Source organism: Rhinopithecus bieti, unplaced genomic scaffold, assembly GCF_001698545.2.
Source record: "Rhinopithecus bieti isolate Rb0 unplaced genomic scaffold, ASM169854v2 scaffold_51905, whole genome shotgun sequence".
Classification (NCBI taxonomy): domain Eukaryota; kingdom Metazoa; phylum Chordata; class Mammalia; order Primates; family Cercopithecidae; genus Rhinopithecus; species Rhinopithecus bieti.
Genome location: NW_016821253.1, coordinates 1,896,109 through 1,912,084, shown reverse-complemented (window position 1 = coordinate 1,912,084; position 15,976 = coordinate 1,896,109). Strand labels below are relative to the sequence as shown.

General features: G+C 46.7%; 1 protein-coding gene across 21 annotated transcripts in view; it reads left to right on the top strand.

Moving 5' to 3' along the window:
* MYT1L (myelin transcription factor 1 like) overlaps positions 1-15,976 on the top strand; it is a 548,227-nt gene that overhangs the window by 339,797 nt on the left and 192,454 nt on the right. For all 21 annotated transcript variants that reach the window (XM_017860335.1, XM_017860329.1, XM_017860334.1 and 18 more), the window contains one exon: positions 2,212-2,368. The gene's annotated coding sequence lies outside the window, so the exon portion shown is untranslated. The remainder of the gene's footprint in view (positions 1-2,211; positions 2,369-15,976) is intronic.

Sequence of the window (15,976 nt, the reverse complement as noted above, 5' to 3'; positions counted from 1 at the left end):
CATTTTATATTTTTAAATTTTCTGTTCTTTCATACTTTCCATTTGTCTTTACACCCAAAATAAATTATTTTTCTACATATTTAAGATGGCAACTGTGTCCATTCCAGCTTCTCTCTATTCTTTCTCTCCACCTTGCCTTGAGTTTATGTAGCGATGTCTTACCTATCTGTTTTCTACTGCGTTAGCCGTGTCTAGCAGAGTCCCAGAGACTCAGCCCTCAGTCAAGGGTGGGCACATTCATTGGTCACACTCACATGTTGGGAGCCAGAGTTTTCTGTATGTAACCTTTGCTGCTTGTCTAGATCATCCCAGTTAGATATTAGAAACTGAAAATGTATATTAATAAATTGATGTCTAGCGATATTAATATCACTGCCCACTATCATTTATTGAGCATTTAATGATAAGCCAGACAGTTTTGATGTATTATTTAATTCAGACATTGAAAGTCTAGGAAGTTAATGCTTATAAAACAACATGCTCAAATCATGAAGTAGTAAGTGGTAGTGCTTTTATAACCCCATTCTGGCTAATTGCAAATTGTTTAACCATTAAAGATTTTGCTTGTTGGTTGAGTCACATGTACAGCATTGTCTGAGCAGTTAGAATCCATCTTCACGGGGCAATGCAAACATTTTCTTTCTCTTTTTCTTTCTTTTGTTTTCTTTTTTGTTTTTCCAGTGAATCCATATTAACCATTAGGAGCAGGCACATAAGATCCAAAGGCGGGTAGGAATTGTGTGGGCCCTGGGGTCTCGCATAACAGAGGATTCTGTAAGATAGTTCAGAGTTCATGGTAACATGTAGGGGAGTTATTATATCCAAAGGAGGGATAAGAGAAGTTCTTTCGTTTTAAACTACAATGTAGTAGAGAAAAAAGATCAATTTGGTCTAATTCCTTTCTCTTTCAAGGGACTAATCAGGACTTTTAACCTTCTGGGGTTCATATCCACCATTATGTTCTTGACAAGATATACATGCTCCATCCCTTATTAACTGTGTGTGTGGATGAAATTGTTCTTTGGGGAAAATTAAGTACACAGGAAAGGGTTTGGGGCTCAGTCCCTAATGGTCAGCAGAAGTGGACAAGGTGGGCTGGTTTCCAGGTTGAAGGAAAAGATTTGCAAAATCTGGGGAAAATGGCCCTATTATGACTCCCTGTGTTTCTTATTTAACTCTACTCTCCGGTTTCCTGTTGCTCAAATGAGGAATTGCATAGAAAGTGGGATGGCACTTCCATAAGGGTTATCTGCATTAAGCTGCATCATTGCAGGGGCTCAGGGCTGTCTGCTCACTTGACCTGTTGAGGTTCAAAACAGCCCAGAGAGTTTTAGTCCTGTCAGCGCTGGAGAGCAGGAAGCACCAAATCCTTTGGAACGGAAATCATAAGGCGCCAGTTCTCCAGTGTCACCACCCAAGGCTCCCCTGGGACCTAGTGGCGAGACTCAGATTCCCTGACCCGTATCTTAGCGCTGTGGGTCCTTCCTGAGCATGTGTAGGAACAGCCTTAGTTCACGGTGGGAAGAACTGTACTAGATCTTAACACAGATAATTCGGTTTCAGTCATTGTCTCCTTCTAACTGGGGAGTTCTGAGCACATATTTCACCCTCTCCGAGTATCAGTTTCTTTATTCGTAAAAGTCACATAAAGTTCAATTGATGGCCAAATGACATAACGGGCAAGAAAGTGTTTTGTAAGGTTTTTAATTCTACGAATTTTAAGGAGACTAGGCTGATCCTCTCACGCCAGAAGTCCCTGGAGACATCACAGAATGAATAAGGGTGACAGTGGGAATCCTGGTGTGGAGCTCCTCCGATGCTGCCGCACAGGCTGAGTCTACCCCGAGTCTGGGCAGGAGGGAGGATAAGGCTGCGTGCAGGGCTTCTGGTCCACAGGAACTGGGAGCTCATGGAACCGTCTCAGGCAGAGCACAGAGCTGACGTAGCTGGCAGAGAACAAGCCTTCCCAGCCGGGGCTTGCTCCCACAGGAGCCTGGGCAAGGGTCACAGTCCAAACAGCAGGCGTCAAATCTAGGAGAATAAACTGTAAAGGGGAATGCGTTGTTCACGGACATGAAAGAGAACGTTTGGTTCCTGGAGGAAGCTGATGTGTGCATGTTGACGGTTGCAAAGAGGACACCCTGTGTATGTCTCTTCCTAAGGTGGTGATGAATTCATGAGGTGCTGTATATTGCTTTTCATATTTTGCAGATGGAGAAATCAAGGCACAGAGAGATTAAGTGACTTTGCCACAGTCACAAGCTGGAGAGGACCAGGAGTAGAGCTTAGAGCGAGCCCCTAACTCTGGGCCTGCGTCCTGCCAGGAGTCACGCTGCCTCCGTTCCTAGGAGAGAAGACTTCCTGTAAGGTAAAGGCAGCCCACCTCCACTCGGTTCTGTGCGGCCCGCACTGAGGCAGGGCGGCCCTCACTCACTAGGTAAAGGCGGCCCGTCTTCGTTCGGTTCTGTGCAGCCTATGCTGAGGCAGGATGGCCCCCACTGTAGACGGTTAGGTTGTGTGCTCTCTGCGTGTGTGAAAAGAACTAAATAAACAGCAGCACTCACATCTCCTAGCCTGGGTTTGCTAGCCTGTTCCAGACCACATTGTCCACAAACCACTTCCTTATATGGTCAAAACAATTAGCCTGCACACTGCTTCCTCCACCTCAGCCTCTCCGGTCCTTCCCTCTTCCACTTTCCATCCTTGGAAGGTATCTTGGCTTTTTCTTCTAAACCATTCCTTCAGATTTCCCCCTGTCCTCTTTTATGTCCATCACGTCTTCTTTTCTGGTGGCTGGATTGACCCCATCTTGGATACTAAGAAACAAAGAGAGCAGCTTCCTTCCTCCCTCTTGTAGCTGTTCACTTGCCTCTGTCCCCTAGGACTGTCCTGGGCAAAGCACTGCCCACCTCCCTGGCACCTGCCCAGTGCAGCGGCTCTGAGAATCCTACCGCATTCTCCTGGGACTCCCCTTGGGAAAGGAGCAACAAGCCCAGGCACTGTTGGCTGGGACGGGGATTTCGGCCTCAGCTGGTCCCACGCCCATCACCCGGGGACAAAGCCTCTGTGCTCCAACCCCACATGGGATGGCCTCGCTCACGCTCAGCCACTACCCAGCAGTGGTCAGCGAGAGACCACCTGCTTGCTTCCTTCAGTCCTCCCCCTACAGCGGCTGTGCTGACAACATAATACTCCTTCCTCTTCTCTTCCACCCTTTCTAGAACTTCCTCTTTTCTTCTGCAACAGGCAGGGTTTTTTTAGGGTTTTCTCCTATTATTTAGAATGCTCTTGTTGATGCTTTTTTTTTTCTTCTATTCCTGCTCCTTGAAGGGAGGGCAGTGTGATATTAGTGGTGCATTTCTCTCATGGAGAAGGGCACTCCCGGGAAGAGAGCGCAGTGAGGACGACAGTCTGGCGAACTCACAGCTACCGCCCCAGGCACATGGCAGCACCCCCTTATGCGTGTGGAGCCCTGTGCATTTTCCGGATTCTTCCACATGTGTTAGAATGCTCACATCCACCGACTGCCACATGAGCACACAGGAAAGACATTCCTGTGGCATAGTTCATGCAGATGATAAAATTGAGGCCTGAAAGTTAAAGAGACACAGTAAGTAGGAAAAAACGAAAACAACACTATTCCAAGCCCATGCCCTGTCTCTAAACTTCATGTTTCCCATTTAATAATCTTCAGAGCATTTTCATTTCTATTACTTTTCTGTGGAACAACATATTTCCACCCCCGTGAATATTTAACATATGTCACAGAGTCCACATTCTATCACTTGTAGACACAGGATTCTCTAAGTTTTCTGTTCTTTATTCTTTTAGTATTTTCCTCCCCTAAAAAATAAGTAATTTTACAAAATGGATTAAAAGAATTTGCAAACTAGAAAATCATTAAGATAATTTCAAATACCTGCAAAATGGGAAGTTCTAGTAATATTTTCTATGGCAAAACATATTTGAATATTTGATTTTAAATTTTTTTACCACATCACTAAAATCTGAATTCGGGAGAAGTAGAGACAGAAAATGCTGGATATAAACCACATGGAGTCTGGGAAGCAGGCCTATAGGTCAGCAGTACAGAACGCTGTCTATTTCTTATTAAAAGCAGCTCTTTCGTTACATTTGTGTGTTTTGTAGTTATCAAAAGGAGATAGCTTGTTTTTTCACTTGCACTGTAGCCACACATCCTCTGGGACAGGCATTCATTAGGGAGGGAGCCAACACCTCTGAACATCACCAGGAGGCAGCATGGCCTGCAGGGCCGGGGAGGGGGGGAGCCGCGGGGGCCGCGAGCCAGATGCCCCCAGGAGGATTCGCCGGGAGGAGGGAGCAGGGCATGAGACCAGGGCTGAGCCTGGTGAGGGCATGGGAAGGAACGGTCCCATGGGGGGACTTGGCCACTCACCCCAAAATGCAAGCCTCAGGGAGAAAGTCACAGACAGGCCATGGAGACTGGGATTCTTTTCAAATGAATGAATTACCGAAAACATTTATGTATACATGGGAAAAAATACCATCAGCAAAATAGAAAAATAACAAAACAGTATCAACAATAAGCTGGAAGAAAATACTGGCAACAGATAAGGTGGGCAAAGGCCTTAGCACCGCAATGTACAGAGAGCTATTACGAATCGATGTGAAAAATGTGAAAAGAAAGAAGGAAAACAGGCAAAGGATATGAATCACAATTTCACAGAAGAGGAGATGCAGACGGGGAAGGCGTGAGAGAATGCTTAGCCTCCCCGGGGACCAGGGAAATGACGAGACACGTGGCTTTCCTCAGCCAAAGCCAAGGACGGAATAAAATTGAAGGTGACCAGTGCTTCCAGAAACCCCACGGTCACACGTTACTCAAAAGGGTGTGGATTCTTTTTTTCTTTTTGAGACGGAGTCTTGCACTGTTGCCCAGGCTGGAGTGCAGTGGCGTGATCTCAGCTCACTGCAAGCTCTGCCTCCTAAGTTGACTCCATTCTGCTGCCTCAGCCTCCTGAGTAGCTGGGACTACAGGTGCCTGTCACCATGCCCGGCTAATTTTTTGTGTTTTTAGTAGAGTCAGGGTTTCACCGTGTTAACCAGGATGGGCTTGATTTCCTGACCTTGTGATCTGCCTGCCTCAGCCTCCCAAAGTGCTGGGATTACAGGCGTAAGCCACCTCGCCCGGCCAGAATGTTTTCTTTTTTAATCGTAAATTGACAATATCTTTTTAGAAAACTATAGATACGTGCAAAATACCTGTAATCATGTTTGTAAATTATTTTTGTAGTGAAATAAAACAACATAAGCCTTGTTAGTAAAGGAACTTGGGGGACTGGCTGGATAAGTTATAGTAGGTATATTCTGAGGAATACTATGCAGCCATTCAAAAAGATGAGTTCAAAGGATAGACGTTAGCCTAGAGAGGTGGCTGTGATTTTTTTGTAAGTGAAAGATAGCAAGTTACAAAAAAGTGTTGTAAACAGAGCCTGATTTTGTAAATAATAAATACACAGAGAGCCTGCTCTGTTTATTCATGCCATTGTGGAGTGGAGTGAAGGTTGGTTTCCTCCAGTAAGGAGATTGGTTGCGGGAAGAGACAGCAGCGGCTGCCCAATCCCCACCTGGCGGACCTCTGTGTGCCTGTTTGTACTTCAACCCAATGATATAACTGCCCAAGGGGTTCACTTTGCCTGCTCCCCAGACAGAGCTGATTCACCAAGACAGGGGAGTTGCAATAGAGAAAGAGTAATTCACTCAGGGCGTCTGTGCGGGAGGCTGGAGTTTTATTATTACTCCCATCAGTCTCCCCGAGCATTTGAGGAGCAGAGTTTTTAAGGATAACTTGGTCGGTAGGGGAAGCCAGTGACCCAGGAGTGCTGATTGGTCAGCGATGAGGTCAGAGGGAGGCAGAGCTGTCTTCTTGAGCTCTGTCAGTTCCTGAGTGGGGCCATAAGAACAGATGGGCTAGTTTATTGATCTGCGTGGAGCCAGTTGATCCACCCAGTGCAGGGTCTGCAAAGCATCCCAAGCACTGACCTTAGGAGCAGTTTAGGGAGGGTCAGAATCTTGTAGCCTCCAGCTGCATGACTCCTAAACCATAATTTTTAATCTTAGGGCTGCTGTTAGTTCTACAAGGGCAGTGTAGTCCCCAGGCAAGAAGGAGGTCGGCTTCGGGAAAGGGCTGTTATCTTCTTTGTTTAAACTAAGTTTCTCCCAAAGTTAATTCAGCCTATGCCCAGGAATGAACAAGGACAGCTTGGATGTTAGAAGCAAGATGGGGTGGGTTAAGTCAGATCTCTTTCACTGTCCCAGTCAAAATTTTGCAAAGGCAGGTAAGGAAAAGGAGGCATTATTGCTAGACTTGAGGTAATCAGCAGAGAACCACTCTGGGTTCTTAAGCCCGAGAATTCCTGTACGGATGGCATCACAGCGGGGGCTGTAGGGGATGGACAGGAAGGCGGAGGAGGGGACACCTGGGGACTCCAGCAGTGCTCCCCCTTGGTAGGATCCGGCATGGACGAGTGTGGCGTCCAGGCAGATGCGAGGAAACGGGATAAAATGACAACAGCCAAAATCAGAATGTGATAAATTATTTGATAGGGGAAAGGGGGAAAAACTAGCCAAGTATTATTTTAAAACTTTGGAAGGGAAGAACCACCACCTCATACATTCAGGAACTAACTATGGAGAACGTGGACAGACGCTGGGGTGTCATGAGGCCCCGCCTCACGAGCTCTTACAGCCAGTGAACTGTGCAGAGAAACTGATGTCTAATCAATAAATATGCAAAACGCCAAGGAAGGAGACGGGAGAGAGCAGTGCCTAACGGTGAGATAGGAATTAGGGGCGTGGTTAAGGGAAAACCGTAAAATGAACTTGATGTGACAGAGGCAGCAAGGAGAGTTCATTTAGGGGCTTTCCCTTAACCACGGGGTTGGAGGTTGGAAGGGACCGAGCTGAAGGAAAGCAGGAGGAGGACCAGGCGAGAGGGATGGACAGACATGCAGGAAAGAAGGATGGGAGAGAGTGGGTCCTCAGAGGTCCGCTTTAAGAAAAGGATCTAGGCCAGGCACAGTGGCTCACACCCATAATCCTGGAACTTTTGGAGGCTGAGGCAGAGGATCACTTGAGGCCAGGAGTTTGAGACCAGCCTGGACAACATGGTGAAACCCCATCTCTACAAAAAATACACAAATTAGCCAGACATGGTGAGCATCTGTAATCCCAGGTGCTCAGGGGGCTGAGGTAGAAAGGTCATTTGAGTCTAGGAGGTCTGAGGCTGCAGTGAGCCATGATCATGTCACTGCACTCCAGCCAGAGTAGCAGAGCAAGAACCCATCTCCAAAAAGAAAAGGAAAAGAAAAATATATAGCAAGACCCTCACAAGAGGGGGTGGCAGCAGCAGGGGCTGATGTGGAAGCATGGGTGGGGTCCAACAGGAGCCCTGGATCCACCCTGTGATTTGGGGCCACGATTCCTGGCAGCGAGCAGAGATTCGAATGGAAACTTCTTACTTGGAGGCAGGCTGGAAAGGGATATTGAATGAGAGACGTAGATGAGACCAGCGGAGGGGCTGGCTTCAGTGGCTCCTCTGCTCTTCCTTATAAAGAGAATGGCAAGGTTGCTACCTGTGAGGGGACAAGATGGGAAATGCAGGTTGCAAGGGAGAGCAGTCTCCATCAGCCCTGGGATGAGCTTAGCCCACAAAGGAAGCCGGCACAGCAGGAGGGCTCAGATGGCCGCCTGTGAGGCTGCACAGCAGAGCCCTGGGCTCTGTTCCAACACCCCCCAGAGCGGTGCACCAGGGCATGCGCCAGCCTTGCTTCGTCACATGGTATTGTCCTGGCTGAGGTGTGGCAGTGGACGCTGAGGACTCTGGATGACTGGGCCTGTTCCAAAGCACCTTAGAAGGCAGGGCTGGGCCTGGCAGTCCACACAGAACTGCTATTCTTCTCCCCAGAACACTCTCCAAGCCACTCCCTTCTTTGGTTTCTCAGCATCCCCGGGTGTATATGGGTGCTGTTGCCCACATATGTGTCATCGAGACATCCTGGGACATGGAGCTTAGATAACTTGCTTGAACTCATACAGCTAAGAGGAGACAAAGGCAGGGTGTGACCCTGGGAGGTTCAGCTCCTCACCCCACTGCTCCCCGCTGCCCTCCAGGGCCCCCACAGTGGTTTCTCTATTTTGGCACTGAGTTCATCCTGTCTTGTGTTACAACTTCGTGCTTGAGTGTCTGCCTTCCTCGTGATGTACTGAGGGTCTCTTATTTACAAGAAACTATGGGACAAATTGAAGAACCATGACATTCAAGAATGAATTTAAAAAGCCCTCACCCTCAGGAAGTGTGCACTGCTGTGTAGCTATTTGTGAGTTTGTAAACAGGTGCCGTAGAAGATAGAGGGTGAGGAGCCCTCACAGGTGGTGCAGGGAGAGCTGTGAGTTCCCACAAGAGACAGTGTCTGCCCAGGAATGGGGAGCATCAGCCACACCTCCTAGATCAGGACTGTGTCCCTTGACCATACCGTTTATACTGCAAGACACTGATTTTACAGGTGCTAAAAGACCTGAGATGATTTTTATTTCACACTACACTTGTCTGAAAAAGCACAAACTACCAGCCTTTAAAAGTATCCTTAGTCTAAGTGTTTGTTGTTGTTGTTGTTGTTGTTGTTGTTGGGTTTTTTGAGACAGAGTTTCACTCTTGCTGCCCAGGCCGGAGGCACGATCTCAGCTCACTGCAACCCCCGCCTCCCAGGTTCGCGCGATTCTCCTGTCTCAGCCTCCAGAGTAGCTGGGATTACAGGCACCCGCCACCATGCCCAGCTTATTTTTTTGTATTTTTAGTAGAGATGGGGTTTCACCATATTAGCCAGGCTGGTCTCAAACTCCTGACCTCAGGTGATCCACCTACCTTGGCCTCCCGAAGTGCTGGGATTACAGGTTGAGCCACCACGCCCTGCCCCTAGTCTTAAGTTTTTTGAATTTTCATTACTTACCTAATATTTATGATGTTTCCCTCTATAGGTAGGAAATGTTTCTCTTTATTTTACTCCTTTTCTTTCCTGCGTAGAGCATCCGTGACTCTTAACTAAATTATTTCCTTATGGTCAAGAAGGTGTGTCCAACCTTCATGCGATCCTTAATCAAACCTTGGTATTTTTATTTAGTACAGCTCAGCAAATATTTATCCAGCCACTGCCCTGTGCCAAGTGCCATGCTGGGGGCTGCAGAATGAGAAGATGCACGATGCACTCTCGCTTCTGTCCCAGGGTTGCTGGGCTCAGCTCCTGGTCTGCATTTCTCCTGGCGTGCAGAGAACCGCCTCTTCTGGAATGATCCAGTTCCCCAGGCTTCAGGGCTGTGGCTCCTGAGAAGACACTCTCAGCTGCTCCCTTGCCTGGCACAGGGAATTTAGGAATCCAAATCCTGTAAGAAATAAAGAGTTAGTTGAATTAAGGGAGACTGTGAAGAGTCCAAGAAAAATATTCTCATCTAGAAAAGAAAGTTATGTTCCCACCACACACACACACACATACACACACACACACTTTTTAGATTTTGTAATTGCAACTAAATGTTTGGCTGTAGGAGTCCTGGAGACTGTACCCTGGGGCCAAAGTACCAGCGTACTAGTTCAGGGACATGAAAGGCTGATACAATATTTGGTATTGTGAGAAGGTAATCAACAGTATCCAGAGGACTTCATCTTACCCTATTTAAGAAGGACTATGCAGTTATCTGTAACATGGATTCTGCAAGCATTTGTTCCTTATCCCTTTGGGAAAACTTACAACACCCAGACATGGCAATGAGAAGAAGGCCCCAAGCGTCTCCTCAGCATCTGCTATGTACCCAGCCAGGCGTGGTGGCTCACACCTGTAATCACTGCATTTTGGGAGGCTGATGTGGGTGGATCACTTGAGCTCAAGAGTTGGACAGCATCTGCTGTGCACCAAGCTCTGTAAAAGGTTCTTGCCTAAGATTCTTTTTTTCAATCCTCTCCACCACCCAATGAGATAAGTAGGGATTTTACACATGAAAATACTCAGATTCATAGAGGTGACTGTGTCGGCATAAGCAGGTTTTTGTGTGGAGCCAGCACTGGCACTGCAAGCCGTCGCCCCTGTCATGCCCATGTACGCCGCTGCTGCCCTGCACAGTGCACAGGCCACAGTGTCCTCCGAAGCAATCCAGTGAAGGGGCTGCCACTGACAAGGAGAAGTTCGAGAATATGAAGGCACTGAAATCCGGAGAGCCAGCAAAGTAGACGGAGGATGCTGCCCACCACACGGCCCTAGAAAGCACATGCAGAGATGTTCAGAGCCACACAGCATCAAGGGCCCACCTTCCACCCGCCCACCATGGTCAGGCAGCCCTGCTGTGTGCCCAGCACTCCGCAGGAATGGGAGGTGCAGGTGGGAATGTGGCACGTCTACATCCCGGAGGTGCAGCTGGGCTGGCGGGAGGGTGGAGGCCTCACAAGCACATGAAGATAAGACCAGAGTTATTTTAAAGGCATGTGCAAAGTCTATGGAAACTTGTTTGGAGCAACTTTCAGGGAGATTAAAGAACAAATTACTCCAAGAGCAGAAATGAAACGCAAATAAATTATTAAACGTTGAGCAAAAGCTCAGGTGCTAGAGGACAGCTTCAGGGGGAGCTGGTACATCCCAAACCTTTGCCACGCGCAGTTCCAGTATCTACCCGGGACCCACGAACGTCCCAATGAGCCATTTTCTGAGTCTTGAGGCCCAGCATGGGAATGTCATTCCTGTAACAGTTACGTAACCCAAAAGCATCAGCCGAGGTCTGGCTTCCCCGGGATACTCCAGAGGCCCTGGGACTTCAAAGTCTGCTCTTTCCTTGGACTCAGTCATCCTCATGGGCAGAGAGCAGGGGACCCAGGGTGCACCCGCACTCCCCACGCAGCCTCAGCCCACTGTTGCTAGGTCCAGCTTCAGAACCAGCTTGGAACAGATGGAGAGCAGCAGAGGTGAACCCCTGAAGCAGGTGGGCAGGAGGCATAAGCCCAGGAAGGAATGGGCATGTGCTTTCCAGGGCCCTGTGGTGTGGGGTAGCACATGCCCTTCCCATGGGAACGCTGCACCTCCACTCAGGCCATCTGAGGCCAAGAGAAATTTAGAGCAATGCTTCCAGATCATCATATTTTTCCAGAAAACAAAAAAACACAGAAATCCAGGTTTTGATATAAAGCCTTGAGATTTTTAGATGTTAGTCCAATTTGTTCAGTTCTGTGACTGGGTATGAGCCTCTGGCTGTGAGACCGTTCAGGTGCCCCCAGTCCTCAAATTCTGATTCTTTAAATTTTCTCCTAGAGCTTCCTGGCAAGATAAAATAATGGTGAAGTCATAAACACATTCAAGTTTAGAAAATCGTATTTTAAAATGAAAATAAGGATTTATTATCTTATTTTTACACTCAGGACTGAAACAACATCTATTTTACCACCAACAATAAAAGTAGTTAAATTCTCGAAGGGCACCTGACTTCATGTTTCCTCTGGAGTTCTGGAAGGGGTGCCTTCCTGCACAGACATTCCTTGATGTGAAAGAACATATCATGCTGTGACTGGAAATGCAACCATTACACCCAAAAGAGACTTCAGCTCATCAGGTGTCAGCTCTTAGCATGAACAGCAAAGCTTCACGGTAACCCTGTGTTTCGTGGTCACCATCACCTGCACAGCAGCTGACCACCCCCTTGGCCTGAGATGAGGCCTCCAAAGTGAAGTGAGGCCTCTCTCTCCCTGGCCCGTAGCACTTCCCCGAAAGTTCTTCTCGTGGGTGTTTTTGGGCTTCTCTGTTGGTATCGTACATGACATAACTTGGGTGACCTGTTTTTCATGGGTTTAGAACTGCTCGGTCATCCATTTTTGAATAAAATCAAATGTAAATTATTTTGTGAAAGCATCACCACTGCCTCGATTACCCTGTCAACATCTTCGAAGCCTTTGAGGCTTGGTTCAGGTTTGGTTTAGTTTCAAATGTTCCGTTAGGTTCCTGGCTCAAACATGGATTTGAGGAAACCCTTCTTGGGCCAGGGAATCCCAGGACTTTCCCAGAGCAAATTCCCTATGGCTGTCTTTGAAGCTGTGAAAGGCTCCTTGCCGTGTTTAAGTTCCCTTTCTGACTTCCGGCTTAGCGTTGAATGATGCTGTGCAGCCTGACCAGCATTCCATTGACGCGGCATCCCCACCATCTGTGTAGAAATAGAGGCATAGGTATCCTCTGGCTGCCTGTGGAGTGGATATTTCTTTGAAACTTTTTATTTGTATTGTGAGAATTTTTTAAAACTATAATAAAATTATTAACAATGTAGCTGACCAAGAGATGCATTAGTCCATTGTAATTGGTTTATCCATTCACTCATTTAACTGAAATTTACAGGCGTCTACCAGGGGCCAGGCACTTTTCTATCAGGATGTCCACCTGCCTGACAGATAGGATCCTATATTTTGACAACTTGCTTTTCCTGTATTCAAAAGGCTAGTGGCTGAATGCACTTCGTATGGCTGTCCTCCCACCTCTGTTGGGTCCAGCTCCCAGCTCTGCACTCCCACAGCACACACAGATCTGGGGGAGAGGCTGGGGGCACCCATTGAGGCACAGGCTGGCATGGTGTCCTCGGTGCCACGCTCGAATTAGTGCTGTCCCGGGTGGTGGCACTCTCACAAGTTGGTTCTGTCAAGATGATGGAGCTCCCCTCAAGGGAGCCTATTACAGGACATCTTTATTGCAACCTGTCATCATTTTGATTGCTCTTTTCTTAGGATTTGTAGCATGATTTTTAAAGTGTTTGTCTCAAACTAGGCATAGAAGTCTATTAAGCATTCAAACGATGCCATTTAGAAGGATTTATTTTTAGGGTTTCATGATAGTACGTGTGCTACTGTATCACTTGAGTTTTATCGTCCCCAGCCATTAGAGAAAGCCTGCAGCCTACATTTCCCAAGACTGTGTTGATTTCAACTATCCTACGTATGCCAGGAAATTTCCCAAATGTCCTAGAAGTCCCAGTAATTTGGCCTTAAAGCTGTATCTCACAGACTGCTTCTTGCCCTAAGAAACAGTGTAAACATTATTTGGCAGGCTCCATATCTGTAACTATTCTTTTGAAAGCATGGCCACCAGGCTCAAGCCACTCCCTGTCCATGGAGAGGCACGCCCAGAGCCTCCCAGTGGTGGGAAGGAGTCTTCCAGAGGTTCCTCCAGGCCAAAGCAAGAGCACAGCCACGCGTGGGTTTCTAAGACCTGCTCTATGTTTCCCTCACTTGTAGCTGAATATCAGTTCCCAACTGGTGCCCTCCAGAACTTCTACCTGAGAAGTGATTAGCAGAGGCTGATCGTTAGTGACTGGAATCAGGAGAAAGACTAAGACATGTTAGGGTCAAAACTCAGTTTGATTTTATACACATTTGTAAACCTCTTTAGTACTTTAAGGGAATTTGTAACCAAAGAATGGGGGAGGGATGCTTTTTCTGTTTCAGTTTAGGTCAAGGTCATGTTTTAGAATATCTTCCTAAAACGTTCTTGTATGCCACCTGTTTAAAGCTTACTAAATACTCATTGACCAGTTCATAAAACAATTAGCTTTCAAATCTCATTCAAGTGAACTTCAAATATTGCTATTTCCAATATTTTCTTTCATTTTCTAAAAAGTGGTAACCTACAAAATCATCTTTATTTCTGAGTACAGAGGAATAGTTTTACCTTGTTTCACCCTAGAGACTGTCAGGGTCAGCGTACAGAGTGGCAGATACCATGTAAGTATTAGCTGTATCTTCACTTGTTCCACCAAGATAATTTTTATTTTCTCATTTTAATTTCTCTTGGCTTTGTTGGCATCAACCTTGCCGGACCAAACAGGCACACACATTGTACACAGTGATGGGGTGAAAGGGACAGATCCAGGAATGTGGATCTCTTTCCTCAGGACAGTGGCTTCACTATTTGCCATCTGCATCAATAAAAAAATGGAAAGGAGGAAAAGGGAAAATTAGGAGCAGACAAATCAAGCCTCTTTTCCTGTTTTATATGCCTAATTTTCTCCTTTTATCCTATGAAGTTGAACAATGAAAATTTAAAAATTATAAACCATGATGTAATGAACTATAAACCCACTTATGTTTTCTAACTCTTTTGTGACCTGGTAAAATGCTATCCTTTCAAAATATGAATATCAGGTATGAATCCCAAATATTAATGTATTTACACTACATTAATTTCACCAAAAAGCAGGAAATATTGTCATAGTTTGGAAAACAATTTTAATTGTTGTCATTCTCCATTTAAACATTTTTCAAGGATGACTAGAAAATATGTTCTGATTCTTGCTAATCTTCATAGATGTATTTTTAGGAGCCCAAATTTGCTGGAGTCCGAATTGAGACATGGAGGTATTTTCTATGACGTAGGGTTGTGACAGGCTGACCAGCTCCCAGCTGCCTTGGAGAGAGTAATTCCTGGGAAGACGTGCTCTTGGGAAAACACCTGGATATGGCTAGACGTGCACAACTGCACTGCCTTCTGCCAGGACTTCCAGTTTCTCTTCAACATTCCTTCCCCAAGCCTGCCTTACCCCTCACAGAGGCTGGGACTGACCTCTGGCTCCTGCCCTCCCTCCCGTCTCCTCTTCTTGATGGTGCTGACAAGCAAAGAATTGACCAAGCGAACTGAGCAGCAGGAGCTGAAAGGCAGAGTCCAGCTGGCTGGCAAAATGGAAATTGCTTCCTGGATAGTAGAGGAGTGACTGTGGCAGGGAGGGAGGCCTGGAGCTCAGGTTTGGTGTCGAAGTGGAAGCTGCCTGCAATCCAAGCCCCCATGCCCGTTCCTGCAAGAGGACTCCGTGGGGTGTGGAGATCAGGTCCCTGTGGCTAGAGACTCGGGCTGAGGGGACCTTGCTGGTCTCTGGCAGGCCTGGGACCCAAAGTGAACCCGTCATGGGTTCACAGTTGTGGCCTGATGTGGTACTTGACATCAGAAAGCAGCAGATGAGGACTCCAAGGAATTTTACTGAATTTATGAAATTTTCATGCATTTAAAATATTAGTTCTTAGCCAGGTACCATGGCTCACACCAGGGATCCCAGAACTTTGGAAGTCAGAGGCAATAGGATCACTTGAGTCCAGGAGTTCAAGACCAGCCTGGGAAACATAGTGAGACCCTGGCTCTACAAATAATTGAAAAGATTAGCCAGGCATGGTGGCACACGCCTGCAGTCCAGCCACTGTGGAAGTGGAGTCCGAGGCTGCAGCGAGCTAAGATTGTGCCACTGTACTCCAGCCTGGGTGACAAAGTGATACCCTGTCCCTAAATATAGGTATCAAATATATATATACATTATAATCTCTTCACTGAGGCTCAACTTGAAGAAAGCATCCCTTTTATTGGAAGGAAGAGAAAGAAGATCATAGTAATAAAATAAATCCTGAGTCCAAATGTAAAGTTTTCATATTAGGAAATAATTCACCTGCTCTCGCTTCATGAATCACTCCTGAAAGCTTTATTGCCTGAAAATAGATTCCTTAAATTCAAGACTTTTCTTTACATATAAAACATTTTAAATCTTCTTAGAAAACATCCTTATTTTAAAATAAATATTAGACTTCAAAATGAAAGAATTACTGCTTAGGTGGAGTTTTATGGGTGATTTTCTTTTTTTTTTTTTTTTTTTTTTTTTTTTTTTTTTTGAGACGGAGTCTCGCTCTGTTGCCCAGGCTGGAGTGCAGTGGCCAGATCTCAGCTCACTGCAAGCTCCGCCTCCCGGGTTTACGCCATTCTCCTGCCTCAGCCTCCCGAGTAGCTGGGACTACAGGCGCCCGCCACCTCGCCCGGCTAGTTTTTTGTATTTTTTAGTAGAGACGGGGTTTCACCGTATTAGCCAGGATGGTCTTGATCTCCTGACCTCGTGATCCGCCTGTCTCGGCCTCCCAAAGTGCTGGGATTACAGGCTTGAGCCACCG